Source organism: Macrobrachium rosenbergii, chromosome 22 (assembly GCF_040412425.1).
Source record: "Macrobrachium rosenbergii isolate ZJJX-2024 chromosome 22, ASM4041242v1, whole genome shotgun sequence".
NCBI classification, from domain to species: domain Eukaryota; kingdom Metazoa; phylum Arthropoda; class Malacostraca; order Decapoda; family Palaemonidae; genus Macrobrachium; species Macrobrachium rosenbergii.
In genome coordinates, this window is record NC_089762.1 from 50,410,891 (window position 1) to 50,429,076 (window position 18,186).

General features: G+C 37.2%; 1 protein-coding gene across 2 annotated transcripts in view; it reads right to left on the minus strand.

Annotated features, from left to right (window-relative positions):
- LOC136850879 (zwei Ig domain protein zig-8-like) overlaps positions 1–18,186 on the minus strand; it is a 217,497-nt gene that overhangs the window by 34,162 nt on the left and 165,149 nt on the right. The gene's annotated exons all lie outside the window — the stretch shown is intronic.

Here is an 18,186-nt window from a genome sequence, read left to right on the forward strand (position 1 = left end):
CAGGAGAATGTCAATGAGAATGTTAAAAATAGCAAAAAGGAAAAAAGGACGTTGGGTGAAAGTAAAGGAAATTTGATTGACATTTAACAACTTTGGACGAAATAAGTTTTCCTGAACGAGTATAGAATTTTACTTTGAAAAGCATAACTGCAGACATGGACTGTTTTTGACAGCTTCAATATAAAGAAGGTAAAAATAAAGAAGGTACAAATAAAGAAGGTAAAAATAGGGATAAAATGGGAATGAAATTTAGGGGCACTGGCCAATATTGGCTCCTAGCTGTCAGCGTTTTCGATGGCGAGATTCAGAAAATGCCGAATGAGAACATTGTGACGTGATTACGTGTTAATAAAAACACGTCATACTTCCTTATTACTTTCCGCCTACGGCAATATTAATCCTTTGTTGTCCTTTTAAAAGTCCTCTGATTAAAAAGCAGCAAATTTGATAAGTAGCTTATGTAGATAATTTTTATGAGTTTCAGAAAACCTTTACTACCTTAAGCTATTAATGATTCTTTTGAAGCGGCTAAATTCTATTGAATCAAATCAAAGAGAATTAGTTATCAGAATAGACGAAGGTACTGTTTATCCATTCTAGGCTTATGTTTTACTTTGTTGTTCTGGAAAGTCTTTAATGCCAAGTAAGCTATTAAAAAAACAATATCTGTGACAACAATTTTTGTAATCATCAAAGCTATATAATTATTGATGAAAAAACTCTGAAAATGACATGGTTATGTTGTTTTTAGTTTTCTGTAAAAGAAAACTATTGTACCGGCTTTGTCCGTTCGTCCGCACCTTATTCTGTCCGCTCTCAGATCTTAAAAACTACTGAGGCTAGAGGGCTGCAAATCGGTATGTTGATCATCCACCCTCCAATCATCGAACATACCAAATTGCAGCCCTCTAGCCCCAGTAGTTTTTATTGTATTTAAGGTCCAAGTTAGCCATAATCATACCTCTGGCAACGATGTAGGATAGGCCCCCCACCGGACCGTGGTTAAAGTTTCATGGACCGCAGCTCATACAGCATTATACCGAGACCACCGAAAGGTAGATCTATTTCAGGTTGCCTTGATTGTACAGAAAACTCGATTGCGCAGAAGAAACCGACAATTTTCCCCCACGCAATCGATGGGATTATAATTGCATATTTGCTCGTGTTATCAATTCGACTATAGTCAGCATATTGTGATTATCCTGCTTCTTATTATAATGATTCTGATGCTCAGCAAGTTTTATCTCGGTTGAAAAGACATTCCAACCGAAAGCAGGTTAATACAGATATTCAAAGCGACCGTGAAATTGTGTATTTCATGGCCGGCTAATTTGGATGCTATATATTCTGTAACTCCTATAGAGGAATAATCAATGCGACGAGAAGGAATGCCAAAGAGGATTTTAGAACGGAAAATTAAAGAAAAAATGCTTACTTTACTATAAACATTCTATGGACGATGAACAAAACAAACAAGTAAAAAATGCACCGAAGTTTCTTCGGCGCATTGGAGTTTTTTGTACATCGTGTAATTAAGGCCACCTAAAACAGATCCATCTTTCGGTGGCCTCTCGGTATAATGCTGTATGAGCCGCGGCCCATGAAACTTTAACAACTGCCCGGTGGTAGCCTGTCCTATATCGTTGCCAAACGCACGATTCTGGCTAATTTTAACCGTGTATAAAATAAAAACCACTGAAGCTACAGGGCTGCAATTTGGTATGTTTGATGACTGGACGGTGGATGGTCAACATACCAATTTGCAGCCCTCTAGCCTCAGTAGTTTTTAAGATCTGAGGGCGGACAAAATAAAATGCGGACGGACAGACAAAGCCGGCACAATACTTTTCTTTTACAGAAAACTAAAAAAACTTGTTTTGATCTTAACATTACTGAATTATAAAGAATAATGGCATTCAGAAATACACGATAATGAAAATAGAGAAATACTCAATTTTCCAACTAAAAATTAATCTGAGTTGTTTTATCATAAGCAAAAAAGAAAACGCTTTCGGCATGACAGCGATAACTCAAAAAAATGCGGAACATTAATGAATTGCAGGAGACTGAAAAGCCTTGTGTGGACTGGTGCTAAAAATGTCAAATTAATGGGCAAATGCCATTAGTATTAGGGTATACTTTACTGATAATGAATTGCGCTGCAGAAATTCACCAAAATGTATCATATACTATACTTAAATTTCAAAGTGTTGAAATCACTGTTATGAATGAAAGAGTTGTGTTAAATGAGGCATAATCAAATTAGTTCATTTGTCAAAGTCTGTACAATACAGGATAAATTTTTCTTATCAAAGCATAAGATAAAACGAAAATCAGAACTTGAAAGCACTAAAGCTGCTTGCCAAGAAAACTTATTGCAAAATAACCCCATTAATGCATAAAACATTATCCTATAAAAGTTTATGGTCTCTGAAATCAAAGGTTAATAATCTCAGGGTTGACGGCCCGTCAGGCAATAAAAAAACTTACCAGTAATGGTATTCATGTACAAAATATTGTCCGATAAAAAACTATGCTCTCTGAAGCCAAAGGTTAATGGTCTTAGCACTAACAGCCCGGTCGCATTTTCCCGAGATGTAACCGAGTACCGGGACCTTTCCTTGAAAAAAGCGGGACGCCATATCTTAAAAACTAACCATAGAATTTTCTTGAAAATAATCTCATTCTGTTTCCTACACCCAAAGTAATTTATCTAATCTAACCTAACCTAACATAACCTAACCTAAACTTAACCTAACCAAGGACATGGCTAAAAAAACCGGGGCTGGTGCAATACTAGCATACATCTCAGGAATTTGAACCGTCATGCAATAAAAAAAAAACATACAAAACTAGAAGTGGACCACAATGACGCCAAGGAAATCAATCGTGTATGAATGAGTGAGATTTACCAAGCAATATTACCATGAAATATTCATTCACGCTCGATATTTCTAATCAATTCGTACAAACCTACTGATTTCTACCGGCCCTTAAGAGAAACGAACAAAAGTTAACTCGCCAAAGTGAAATGTGGTGACAATATGACACAAAGCTCTATCCCTGGGGATCTAATCTACATCCACTGTATGGGCCATTTGAACAGTGTAGAATTTCAAAGTTATGTTTCGTGACACATTCATCGAGCGGGACTCGACGTATCTACATTTTGGAACTGTAAATGCTAATAACCGAAGGAAAGTGAATTCCCTTGAGATATGTTATATAATAAACAGTTTCGTCGGTGATGTTACTTTAGAAGTCTGCCGTCTACATTTCCATTTAGTATTGAAAATAAGTGTTAACTACCAAAAAATGCGCCAAAGTTTCTTCGGCGCAATCGAGTTTTCTGTACAGCGTATAGTCAAGGCCGCCGAAAATAGATCTATCCTTCGGTGGTCTCGGTATAATGCTGGATGAGCCGCGGCCCATGAAACTTTAACTACGGCCCGGTGGTGGCCTGGCCTATATCGTTGCCACATGCACGATTATGGCTAACTTTAACCTTAAATCAAATCAAAACTACTGAGGCTAGAGGGCTGCAATTTGGTATGTTTGATGATTGGAGAGCGGAGGATCAACATACCAATTTGCAGCCCTCTAGCCTCAGTGGTTTTTAAGATCTGTGGGCGGACAGAAAAAAGTGCGGACGGAAAGACAAAGCAGGCACAACAGTTTTCTTTTACAGAAAACTAAAAACGTACACGATCGTAATACTAAGACCCTTTCTTACCCCAACTGCCAGACTTTGGAATTGTATCCCTGCTTTTGTTTTTCCAGAGTTCTTTTTTTCATTTTTATCCTTTCTTAAAGTCAGGGGTGGGAAGGGCATTTTGTGGACAGCACCATTCAGCCTTGAACCTAAGATTTGCAAGTTTTAGGATCAGTGATTCTTTTTTTCTTTTTTAAGATATTTATCACTACAGAATGAGCAGAATACAACAACGAAAACACCCTTTGCATGGCACAAGTCTGCAATAAATGGAAATCTTGCACACAGTGTTCACGAGAGTATATATTGTAGGGAAAGATTTGACGCTATCACTTTCATGTCGATTCTGTTTGGATTTCTTGATATGAATATTCAAATCCAGGCTTCCGATTTAGCTCCAGTATTTGTTAAACACTGGCCAATGCAAACACGGCAACTGCATGTCCTTTATTTGTCCATTCAACACATGTACAAAATCATATGGTAGTCTCATAACTCAAAACTGAAGTGAAAATAAGGACACATTAGACTATAAATATTATATTAAAAAAAACCTCCATCTCTTGAAAGTTTCTTTCAAGTACTTCCTAACATCATTAGGAAAAGACATAAGTATACCGCCGGATTCAAGCTGAGTTTCGGATTTCTTCACTAAATCTAGTAAACTCAGTTTTATGTTTCCATGACGGTAATTAGTGTAACAAGTAAAAAATGCGCCGAACTTTCTTCGGCGCAAACGAGTTTTCTGTACAGCCGCTACAGCGTATAATCAAGGCCATCAAAAATAGATCTATCTTTCGGTGGTCTCGGTATAATGCTGTATGAGCCGCTGCCTATGAAACTTTAACCACGGTCCGGTGGTGGTATATCCTGTATCGTTGCCAGAGGCACGATTATGGCTAACTTTAACCATAAAAAAATAAAACCTACTGAGGCTAGAGGGCTGCAATTTGGTACGTTTGATAATTTTCTGACGGCGGACAGAAAAAGTGCAGACAGAAAAAAGTGCGGACGGACAAACAAAGCCGGCACAATAGTATTTATTTCACAAAAAACCAAAATTCACATTTCTGAGTAGTTATTGCATCACTGCATGTAAATTCTCATAAAACAATTTTATCAGTTTAAGTGGCAAAGGCTTATGACCCACATCTCTAAAATGTCTTTATTACTTTAGTTATCATGGAAAAAAGGGCTAATATATAGCCTGGTTATGACGTTCTTACGTGTAGATTGTATGATTATGCATATGTATATTTATCATAATGTGCATAATAACGAGCAGATGAGTTGATTGTCAACTCATTATGATAAATACAGAGTTTTTACACAGTATTCCTGAGCACGCAAACTAGAACAGTGACTGAATTGCTATTATTCTGAGGGGGAAAGGGATAAATAAAACGTATGCTAAATGGTTTGTCTTTCTTATGGTGTTATCACAGCTGCATAACTAAAAAAAAAATCTCATTTCATTATTACTGTCATATAAAATTTTCTCTTTAATACTAAGTAATCCGAACATATTGCAATAAGGTTTAACCACCATAACTTTCTCTGTTGCAAAATGTAATTCCACCAATGCCATTTTAATTTCTGCGTACACAAGTATTCCTCCATATATTATTCTGCTTATTAAGCCATGCCTTGATGAACTGACACGAAATTGCTTTTCTCTCATATAAATTTATATCAGGAAAAAATCCCCCATCCTTACGAGGTAATCATTTTCATCAAAAGAATCCAAAACTTCGGTACAAGGTTAATGAAGCTGAGAGCTTATCCAAATTTTGGGGGCCACCCACTTTAAGCACTTGGTGGGACTTTGCCTCGATAATTCCCCCAAATAGGTGTTTACACCGAAACTTGTAGAAAGTTGTTAAAAGTGCCTCATGGCTACGTCCATTTAATAAGTATAAAATGGACGCGCAATGAGAAGGATGATACGAGAGAGAGAGAGAGAGAGAGAGAGAGAGAGAGAGAGAGAGAGAGAGAGAGAGAGAGAGAGAGAGAGAGAGAGAGAGAGAGAGTTTCTGATGATTGTCCTCAATATCAAGTTTGTAAGTTGACGAACTTATTTTGTAACTCTTCTGTTATTTTCTGTACAGAGATCTAAAGTACATAACCATTTTCCAGACTTAACCATTTTCCAGCGAGGTTAAAAATTCAGAAAAATCCACATAGACTGGAGACACTTGCTATCGATAGATATTCATCATTTTCCTTTTGTCCGATGGTCGGTTGGGCAATTCGCTTAATTCCCTGATCTTTCCTATTCTATAGACTTTCTTCCACTCCTACAAACTCTTTTGTGTTATTGATAATCCCAAATTTTCTAAACATACCCTAGGCTAGAAGAAGTACCTGAATCATGTAAGAAAATGAATTTGTAAACATATTCAAGGCTAGAGGAAGTGCCTCAGCCATGTAAGAAAATGAATTTGTAAACATATTCCAGGTTAGAGGAAGTGCCTGAACCATGAACCACGTTAAAGAAGTGCCTGAAAATAAAATCAATTTGTAAACATATTCCAGGTTAGATGAAGTGCCTTTGTAAACATATTCCAGGTCGGAGTAACCATGAAAAAATGAATTTGTAAACATATTCCAGGTTAGAGAAAGTGCCTGAACCATGTAAAAAAACGAATCTGTAAACATTCCAGGTTAGAGGAAGTGCCTGAACCACGTAAGAAAATGCATACTCTAAAAACAATCAAAGACAGCAGGTTGCATCCCATGATGCCGCGTTTCTACACCAGATATTTTTTCCCGATCGCGTCCTCGACACTCCCAGACAGTATTCACCCGAGAGGAGGAGGCTTAACCACCACGCACCTTAGCTGCAAGTTTTATGCAGGGTGCATTTTCCCCTCTTCAAATACCGAGGCCGTCACTCCACTCGCTTGACCCAGTCCGAAAATTCGCGAGGATTTGGGCAATCGTGTGGGAATAACGACCGCGGATTTTTCATTTCTTGTTGAGCGATCTTACTTTTACCCGTTTAAGGGAGGTGCAAGGCTGAGGACGGGTTTACGACAGAATCGATACGGGTTTTGCGCATGCGCTGAATGGTTTGGATGTTCGTACGTTATCTATTTCTTTGGTTTCTTTCGTGGATTTGATGCATTTGAATGCCTGCTGCTGTAGCAAGTTCAGGTGGTCCTGACTGTGCTTTAATTATTATTATTATTATTATTATTATTATTATTATTATTATTATTATTATTATTATTATTATTTCGGCGGATGAAACCTATTCACAAGGAACAAGCACACCAAAGGGGCCACTGACCTGAAATTCAAGCTTCCAAAGAATGTTGGTTTCACCCTCCCACCGCGTACTGAATATATTAAATGGAGGCAATTTATATTATAACAAAAAATAGAAAGAAATCTTTGTCATATAACGAAGATCTTCATTTTTGTGGCTTAGGAATCTTGGAGACGAATTATGATTTGATCCACTTAATTTACAAAGGAACTTTGGTTTAATTTGGTCTCTTTATGTTTTTGCATTTCAAACCAGATATGAGTAAATGAAATTTCTTAACTCTAAGCCTTGTATTTTATTTCTGAAACTCATGATGTTTTCAGCGTGATAATCACTATAAGAATTTCCTGCTAATAAGTGCGGTTAAGAGAGAGAGAGAGAGAGAGAGAGAGAGAGAGAGAGAGAGAGAGAGAGAGAGAGAGAGAGAGCACAATAGTTTGGGAGATAAGAATGGATATTTTAAAGCGTCGATGAGTTTTCGTATTCTAAGTTCCCCACTAATATTCCCTCTTCGTCATTCTCGAGCCAACTAGCCCCCTTTTTCTCCCTCTAAACCCAGGAACTGGACGAGCAGTGGTGGTTGTGGCCATAATAACTTGATGTTCACAGTTCACATGTTAAAAGATTTCTGCTAAATTATTCACTGGCATATCTCTCGATGGAACGGAATGGAATATAGAATTTTGGCCCAAGCCCAGGCGCTGGGACCTAAGATGTCATTCAGCGCTAAAACGGAAATTGACAGTAAGAGGTTTGGAAGGTGTAACAGGAGAAAAACCTCAAAGCAGTTGCATTATGAATCAATTGTTAGGAGAGGGTGGAGGGTAAGATGAGAGAAAGAGAATATGAAAGGAGGTACAGTACATGGAACGCAAGGGGTTGCAGCTACTGGGTCAAAAGGCACGCTGCAAAGACCCTTAAGTAATGCCTACAGTGCACCGCATGAGGTGCACTGACGGTACTCACCCACCCCTACGGGATATATAACCGCTACTGATTCTACATCAAAACATATTATAAGATAAAAGTTTTCCCTTATTAATTTCAAAGAGGAAAAACTTCAAAGCCTCTGAGAGCTTTCCTGGCACTCAGGGTAATCCTTATTTCCATTAGCAATCAGGTTGATGGTTAATGACAAGGAAGATTTATGAAAGTGGGAATGAAAGTGGGAATGGTTACGTCTCCTGAATTCCAATTTCCCCGCAATGCTGCCTGATAATTGTAAGGAACTGTAATTAGTAATTTCAGGGATTTCTGCCTAATTCAAAAGGATAATTCAATTATCCACAATAACATGAAAGCTTATTTAAGAAATTATCTCTCTCTCTCTCTCTCTCTCTCTCTCTCTCTCTCTCTCTCTCCTCTATGTGTTTTAAGAGTTAGCTTACAGTCCGATCCATCGACTCAAAGGACTTTCGTTAAAGAATCCTTTCAGGTATCCTGTCATCTCGAGAGCTGTGCTCTTTTAGAAACGGATGTCCTACACAAGTGAGCAAACACGAACATCAAAACTTTCCAGAAACATAACGACTTGTTGTAACCCAATTTGTCTTTTCTATTTTTTATCTTATTTTATTTATCTTTATTTTTTCTTTTCGATTCAGACTAATAGTTCCGAAGCGTCTGTGGGAGCAAGTTCGACAACTTTTATCACTAAGTCACTTTGGAATGCCCTGAATATGGCAGCTAGCATCTGCAGCAGCTTACTGGGCTACAATAGACAGGGCGTCAATCAGAAAAGTCAGACCTGCTCCCTCTGTGCTGAGCTTGAGAACGAGGCGGCTGGAATAACAAGCCATTCGTAAATTTTACCTTAATACTTTCTGAGTCTCTTCTTCTGAGTCACACCACCAACTCTATGGAAAGCGATTGGCTGGCTGTGACCAACCCATACACAATATACCCAAATATTCTTTCCACGATTTCACTGTCAACAAACAAATCTTTTAGAACGCAGCCTATCGTCCCGGACCTAGAGGAGCTGCTGCATAATTGATCCAACCTTTAGAAAATATAAGAAATTCCACTGCTATTGACAGCAGCACCGCAACAGTTTCCCAAGCAGTCAAGAGGGACACCTGTAGATTCAAGATGCTTACTTACGAAACTCCTAAATGGACGACAAATTTGACATGAAATCGCCACATTTTTGGCCTTCGCTGCCCAATGTGTAAGGAAAACAAACCCAGGAATCAATAACGTCCCAGCTGGAAGAATACGAACCTCGCCTTGCAAAGTTAGGATGTAAGTGTATGGTAAAGCCTTAAGTGGTACCCCGGTTCCAGCTTCTTTTATAACTGGTGTGGCCTGATATGCAGCGGTCTCGTCTTTCAATTGAAAGACCTGGGTTCGATCCCGATGTGAGTCAGAAATTTATTTAATAAAGGAGGTATCGTTTGTGCCACAAACAAAGGAGTTAATAACGCCTTTTAATCCGCATTATTTCTATCTACAAAGAAAATGCGACGGTTACGAAGGAGATGAATATATTATTCGAGTGTAGTTTACCGGTGTCCTAGAAATGAAATTAAGGCTGAAATAGCTCCCGTGACAGAGAATTCGAAAGCAAATGCAATTTCTGAGGGCTAGAGAATATCGGAAAGAGATAGATATAAGTTTTTGAAAACCTATATCGGACCATACCTTAATGAGATATTGGAGTTTAACGATAAAAAGATACAACTATATGTATATGTATTTTTACACACTCATACACACACACACATATATACATATCAGTATAATTTCTGAGGCTAAAAATATAAAATAAAATAAAAAATTTCTTTCCATTTTTCGCGAACAATAACTTGCCAGCGAAAGTTCATTGAGCCGAAATCAAAGAGTATTTAAAAATAGCCCCCCCCCCACTCTCTCTCTCTTTTAAAAAAATGAAAAAATCCATAAAGGTCTCTCTCTCTCTCTCTCTCTCTCTCTGCCGCCTCCCAGGCAGCTTGCATTGCTCTTGAAGCAAATGGAATGGCAATCCTTTATTTTTTTTTTTTTTTTTTTGGGGGACGGGGGCTCTTTTTCTCTTTCATCTGATCCTCTCGCGAGTTGCTGCTTTCACTCTGCTATGCATCAAGTTATTTCTGGTAGGGGAGGCGGAATTATTTGCACCTTGGTACAGACATCGTCTGCTTGTTCCGTTTCATGAAAAGAAACGAAAATATTTCTGAGAGTTCAAGTTTTGTCTTGAGTCTCAGTTGATGGCTGGTGTGGCTTAAGTCTCTTTTTTGTATGTGTTAGTTCCGATTCACTTTTGTGTTTGTTATTATTATTATTATTATTATTATTATTATTATTATTATTATTTATGCATAAATATTTTTAACATTACTGTGGCTTTTAATTCCCGGTATTTTAGCCTCGGTATAGGTGTTCCTTGCCTAATTATTATTATTATTATTATTATTATTATTATTATTATTATCATTATTATTATAATATAAAATCTGATTGCTGTTGCCATTATTCATTTAACAGAACATTATTATTATCATTATTATTATTATTATTATTATTATTATTATTATTATTATTATTATTATTATTATTATTATTATTATTATTACCTAACAGACACTGCAGTGTACTTTGGAAAAAGTACGGTGCCATTTAATTAATGCAGCAAAATTCAATACCAGCTCATTTGCATACGAAATTAGCCACAACTGCACAGAGGATAAAAGCAGGCAGAAAAGTCAATAGGCAATCCATTTGTTAGAATTAAAACGTTGTGGTTCGACTGATGCTTTTATGAAAGTACAGCAATTCCGTAGGCGTTTTCATCTCATCAAAGTACTGGGGGTAAATTAGATTGTCTCTCTTTGCAAACACACACACACAATATCCATATTCGTATATATGTATATCTATATATATATATTAATATATCTTAGTTTTACAGACCACTGATCTGATTAACAGCTCTCCTATGGCTGGCGAAGGATTATACTTATATATATATATATATATATATATATATATATATATATATATATATATATATATATATATATATATATATATATATATGTGTATATATATGTGTACAAAGATAGAGAATCTATATATATATAGTATATGATGAGATATATAATGCCTATGGATTTGCTATATATATATAAAAGCATCACACACACATATATATATTTTAATATATACAAATATATTGCCTATTGTGTGTCCAAAGAGAAAGAACCTAATTTACCCTCAGAGCAATTGTGAGATTTCAAAATACCTATGGTTTGCTGTGCTTCCATAAAAATGCATTGTAACTACAACGTTTTAATTCTTTGTTAGATGATTTCCTAATGCTAATTATCCTAAGAGCAATAATAATAATTTCATACTACAAATGAGCTGGTATTGAATTTTGAGCATTAATTAAATGGCATCGTACTGTATATTACAGTCTTTGTTAGAAATGATACATCAATAAAATTTTAAATAATAATAATAATAATAATAATAATAATAATAATAATAATAATAATAATAAAAAAAAACAACATTAATAATCATAAATTGATAAATTTCTGTTAAATAAAACAGAAATAATAAAAAACTTTAAATAATAATAATAATAATAATAATAATAATAATAATAATAATAATAATAATAATTATAATAGTGATAAATTTTAATAATAGAAAAACAATAATAAGAAAAACAAAAAAAAAATAATGATAATCATAATGACAGCAATAGCTACAATAATAATAATAATAATAATAATAATAATAATAATAATAATAATAATAATAATAATAATAAGTGGATGAATAACCAACACAAGAATATACTGAACTACACCAGCCATCACCTGAGAATCAAGACGAAAGGAAAACATGACCCTACAGACACATTTCCGTTTCAATTTATGAAACAGAACAAGCAGACGAGGTCTGTACCAAAGTGCAAGTAACGCCGCCACCGCCCCCGCCACCCCCAAGTAACTTGATGCATAACAGAGTGAAAGCAGCAACTCGAGAGAGGATCAGATGAAAGAGGAAAAAGAGACAAAAAAAAAAAATAAATAAAGGATTGCCATTCCATTTGCTTCAAGAGCAATGCAAGCGGCCCGGGAAGCGGGAGAGAGATAGAGAGAGCCCTTTATGGATTGTTTTCTTTTTTTTACTTCTTTTAAAAGAGAGAGAGAGAGAGAGAGAGAGAGAGAGAGAGAGAGAGAGAGAGAGAGAGAGAGAGAGAGAGAGAGAGAGAGTCCTTGATGGATTGTTTTTTTTTCAGAGAGAGAGAGAGAGAGAGTCCTTGATGGATTGTTTTCTTTTTCAGAGAGAGAGAGAGAGAGAGAGAGAGAGAGAGAGAGTCCTTGATGGATTGTTTTTTTTCAGAGAGAGAGAGAGAGAGAGAGAGAGAGAGAGAGAGAGAGAGAGAGATGGATTGTTTATTTTCTTTAAGAGAGAGAGAGAGAGAGAGAGAGAGAGAGAGAGAGAGAGAGAGAGAGAGAGAGAGAGAGAGTTTTCTTCATGGATTGTTTTTTTTTTTAAAGAGAGAGAGAGAGCCTTTATGGATTGTATTTTTTTTTTTGATAGAGAGAGAGAGAGAGAGAGAGAGAGAGAGAGAGAGAGAGAGAGAGAGAGAGAGAGAGAGAGAGAGAGAGAGAGAGAGAGAGAGAGTTCTTTACGGAATGTCTAGATCAAAATAATGATTAAAATAAGCCAAACTAGGATGGTGATAAAAACTTGAACCGAATACAAATTCAGGCCAAAGGCCAAGCACTGGGACATGTGAGGTCATTCAACGCTGAAACGGAAAGAGCCAGTAAAAGGTTTGAAAGGTGTAACAGGAGGAAAACCTCAAAGCAGTTGCACTATGAATCAATTCTTAGGAGAAAGTGGGAAGTAGGACGGAAGAAAGAGATTATGAAAGGAGGTGCAATGAACCTTTAGTAATGCCTATCATATAGTTAATGACCCCCAAGAAATATTAGTCCTAGATAACGACCCCCCCCCTCCCACCCCCCAAAAAACCCTTGGGGAAAGGGGGGGTCACTCTCTAAGAAAGACCCCGCTTTTCATTCCTCCCTTCTCGAGAGAAACTGCAGCATTTTCACGTCTCACTCATGATTCCGTTTGCTATGCAAATGAGCAATTACGTTTCTCACGTCGGAAGGAAAGTTCCATCTTTGCTTCCCGCGCTGCCTCGCGAATAATTACTGTCCTTCCTCTTGCAATTTACGAATGACTTTCTATTAGGACCATTAACACGGGTCGCTTCGTTCTCTTTCACGTAACTGACAATTAACTACATATTGTGGCCTCTCTCTCTCTCTCTCTCTCTCTCTCTCTCTCTCTCTCTCTCTCTATTTCGGACGCGTTTGATTATGCAAAAAAGGTTTGCAGATGTTTGCATAAAGACTGAGAGATAAAATCGTATAATTGTGTAGTTTAGCATTTGTGAAATAGTACAAAAAGCAATTTTAAATACTTAAGGAATGTAATGGAATGTAAATTTTAAGTACTTAAGGAATGTAATGGAATCTAGAGTTTAGGAAAAAGGTCAAGCACAGGGACATATGAGGTCATTCAGCGCTGGACAGGAAACTGAGAGTAAGTAGGTTTGAAAGGTGTAACAAGAGGAAAACCTCAAAGCAGTTGTACCATGAAATAATTGTTAGGAGAGGGTGGATAGCAAGATGGAAGAAAGATAATGAATGGAGGTACAGTAAAAGGAATGAAAGGTGTTGCAGCTAGGGGCCGAAGGCACGCTGCAAAGAACCTCAGGTAATGCCTACAGTGCACCTCATGAGGTGCACTGACGGCACTAACCCCCTACGGGGTAAATTCTTAGGATCTGCATGTAACTGTTTATATATGAAGAGGAATCCTGCAAGTTTATGCTCTTAAAACCCTAGTAATTAAAAAACATAAAACTAGATAAAGATGAAAATATAAGATAGTCAGCTTCTGTTTAAAAGGTATTGCAGCAAGAATTCATTCAAGATTATGAAAATTCATATAAATCCAGGGATCTTTTGATATCGTCATATCTCCTGAAACAATGGCGAATGATCTGTTGAGTAATGATAAAATTAGCAAAAAAAAAAAAACCGAAATTGTAAAATAATAATAATAATAATAATAATAATAATAATAATAATAATAATAATAATAATAATAATAATAATAAGCAGAAGAATATGCTACTAGAAACAGCGCACACAGCGAGAAAAATGATGGACTCCTAAGGAGGCAGGATGCAACCCGGAACCCCACACTATAAAAACCACCCAGTTGAATAAGATGACTGTGATAGACCAAAACAATAATAATAATAATAATAATAATAATAATAATAATAATAATAATATACTTTATTTCAGCTCAGGGCCATATACATGGAAGCAATCTTCACTTGTCTACATCGAAAAGGAGGGATTACAGGACCAATTTCACTTCAGAAAGTTATCTAGTCTTCCGATATATGGCTTTATAACAGCCTGGGCGTTCCATGAATACAGATATCTCACCCAATTGAAAACACGGAGCAGGAGAGGGGAATAGGCAAAGGTGGGATAGAAGGGGAAAATTGGATAAGAAAGATAAGAGAGATAACGAAACAGAGCGAAATAGAGTGAAATATATTCCCCTTTATAGTTGGGAGAATTGTTTTGCTGGAACTTCCTGCGTAGCATTTGAGCCTCTAATGTAAGGTCAGAGGTTGTATGCGAGTGCTGGAGAGAGAGAGAGAGAGAGAGAGAGAGAGAGAGAGAGAGAGAGAGAGAGAGAGAGAGAGAGAGAGAGAGAGAGAGAGAGAGAGACTTCTCTCATTATAATCATGCATTGTTGCAGTAGGTCAAATACATAATTATCATGCTTATAACTGATAAATTCAGAGAGAGAGAGAGAGAGAGAGAGAGAGAGAGAGAGAGAGAGAGAGAGAGAGAGAGAGAGAGAGAGAGAGAGAGGGGAGAGATCTTCCATTATAATCCTGCTCTGCTGAGGTAGGCCAAATACATAATTATCAAGCTTACAGCTAACAAATTCAAAGAGAGAGAGAGAGAGAGAGAGAGAGAGAGAGAGAGAGAGAGAGAGAGAGAGAGAGAGAGAGAGAGAGAGAGAGACAGACTTCTCCCAACATAATCATGCATTGTTGCGGTAAGTCAAATACATGATTAGCAAGCTTATAGCTGACAAATTGAGAGAGAGAGAGAGAGAGAGAGAGAGAGAGAGAGAGAGAGAGAGAGAGAGAGAGAGAGAGAGATTCTCCCACTAAATCCTGCTCTGTCGAGGTGGGTCGAATACATCATTATCAAGCTTATAGATGACAAATTCTAAAAAAATAGTTTTACGCATTATTTCAGAAGACTTATTTCCAACGAACCTATAATCATTGATAAGATCAAATAATACGCGATCTTCACAAAAGCAGACTTTAAAACAGTGCTTGAATAACGAGAACTTTTTCCGTGTCAAAGACTACGATTTAAATTGGCAAAACCCTCGTAGCATTTGAGCCTCTAATGAAAGGTCAAAGGTTATTCAAGTGCCAAGGAGAGAGAGAGAGAGAGAGAGAGAGAGAGAGAGAGAGAGAGAGAGAGAGAGAGAGAGAGAGTTCTCCCACTATAATACATAATAATTATCAAGCTTATAGATGACAAATTCTAAAAAAAAAAAAAAAGTCTTACGCATTATTCAGCTAACCGATTTCCAACGAAGATATAATTATGAAAGATAAAATGATAAACGACCCTCACAATCTTTGGTATTAAAATAAAGCTTGACTAATTGGATCATTTTTCGTGGCAAGCCCTGGCATTGATATTTAATATATAATAATTAATCAGTTTTATCTTGGCATGGTAAATGTCCCTTAGGTATACTGGTGAGTTAATTATCCATGTTTTGTATGAATGGTAGTCAAGAGTATACCTTTCATAACTTGCAAAAATATTTACCTTTTGTAAAATAAATAAAAATATAATAATTTATGACTTAGACATAACACGAACCCAAAGCGTTAATGATTTCAGTCTATTTTAACTGAATGGTGCTAAAATGATAGGATGTTAAATTCAGTTCATCTATTTTGAGGAATATGATTTATTAGAATTAGTTCAAACAAGTTAATATTGACCTTGTTGTATTCATGAATTTAGGAGAGATTGTCAGCATTCAAGGATAACCATGTTAGCTTCAAGAGCTATATTATATCATCATATATTATATTTCACAGTTATATTTCAGTTATATTCATGGGGTGAATTTACTAATCAATGTGCGAGTCTCTCTCTCTCTCTCTCTCTCTCTCTCTCTCTCTCTCTCTCTCTCTCTCTCTGTACTCTCTCTCTCTCTCTCTCTCTCTCTCTCTCTCTCTCTCTCTATGTGTGTGTTTCTCTCTCTCTCTCTCTCTCTCTCTATCTCGCTCTCTCTTACTTATATTTGGACTAATCGTTTTTTCTCCTCTCTGTCTGTCAGTCTGTCTCTCTCTCTCTCTTTTACTTATATTTGGACTTTGGACTAGTAGTTTCACCTCTCTCTCTCTCTCTCTCTCTCTCTCTCTCTCTCTCTCTCTCTCTCTCTCTCTCTCTCTCTCTACCCTTTTCCTCACTTCCCGAAGACCACCCACCCTTCTCTATCTCTCGTTTTATATTTTCTGATTTCATCATTTACTTTCCCTTTTCCCGTTTACCCTTTCCAACGTTTTCCGTTTTCTTCCCTGTCTCATTTTCAGCATGTGTTATTCTTTCTCCTGCCTTTTTGTCTCTCCCTTTCACGTCTCCATTCTATTCCTTTTGTGTGTGTGTTTTTTTTTTGTATTCTTCATTCCTTTCTGAGCTTAGTGTGGAACAAAATGCAGACTTGCGGAACAAATGCAAGGGAACGTTAAATTTGTTTTGGTTTGTTTTGTGTAAGAGAGAGAGAGAGAGAGAGAGAGAGAGAGAGAGAGAGAGAGAGAGAGAGAGAGAGAGAGAGAGAGAGTGGTAAACTATGCATTATTCCATAGTTTGCCAATAAAGGTCTTCGGTTCCGAATTAAAGAATGTATGGAAAGTAATTGCAAGAACGTCCGCGACCTTAAACAAATCGGCCATCGCCTTGGTTGGTTTGCCCGAGCTCAGAGGTCTGCACCAGGCATCTAATTCCTTTGGGTAAGGGTTCATGTTGTCACTGGGTCGGCTAAAAACTAATCCAGCCAACTAGGCATAGCATCCATTAAAGAATCGTTTATTTAGTCTCCTGATGATAGAATAATTACGAAAAATATTCTTGAAAGTAGATTCTCGCATCCCCGAGGACTTAAATCAATAAATGAACGCCGCAGCTCATCATTAACTTCATCCTCACACCTAACACTCCCTAAATGCAGCCAATCGGCAGACCCACTCACGGCCATAAAGGGATTTCGGTGACGCCACAGCGACACCCGAAATATAATGGACTCAGTGTATGGGGCTCGAATCAGCGGACCGCCAACCAGCCTCAGGGAAATTGCGATTCGGGTCAGAGCTATTCCTGGTATTTTGGGGGGTAATTTACTTGGACCCGGTGATTTCCTTTCCATCGTCCGGCGCTCTCAGTCGTCGTCACCCGGCAATTTCCTCTTCCGAAAGGGGAACCGATCAAATAAGGAAATCGCAACTGCTCAAACACAGAACTTCTACGAGCGACGACGAGGAGATTGCTGAGCTGGAAGGTGAGAGACCGTCCGGTCTCGTCTTGTTGGGGGGAATTTCCGGAAGAAAACGGAGGCAGCGTGAATGCAGTGGGGTGCTTGGAATGGGAGGGACTTGTTAAGGTTAAAAGAAAACGGAAGAGAGTTAACGAAGAGGTATAATTCAAATGGAAGGAAATCGATCATTATTTTTAAACAAGTAAAAAATGCGCCGAAATTTCTTCTCTTGAGGATATTCTTAACAACCACCAATACAATAGTAAAAGTCTCTAATGAAGATTTCATTATCAGCGAAACCATTCCGTTGAATACCTACTCATTTCTGAATGCCCTAAGACAATTTGAACAAAATATGGAACTCCTGAACCGGATCCACTAGAAATCAATTCGAGCTACACTGACATAAAATTCAAAGCAGTGTGTTTAATCGTTTTGCCTGACGGGAGTGAGAATGTTTTATTAGTATTAGGCGTGGGAAATCTATACCCCGGGGCGCTCTAGAAATCAGCTTTAAGTGAATTGTCAAAATAATTAAAAGCAAGCAACTTAATGACTTTTACGTTGC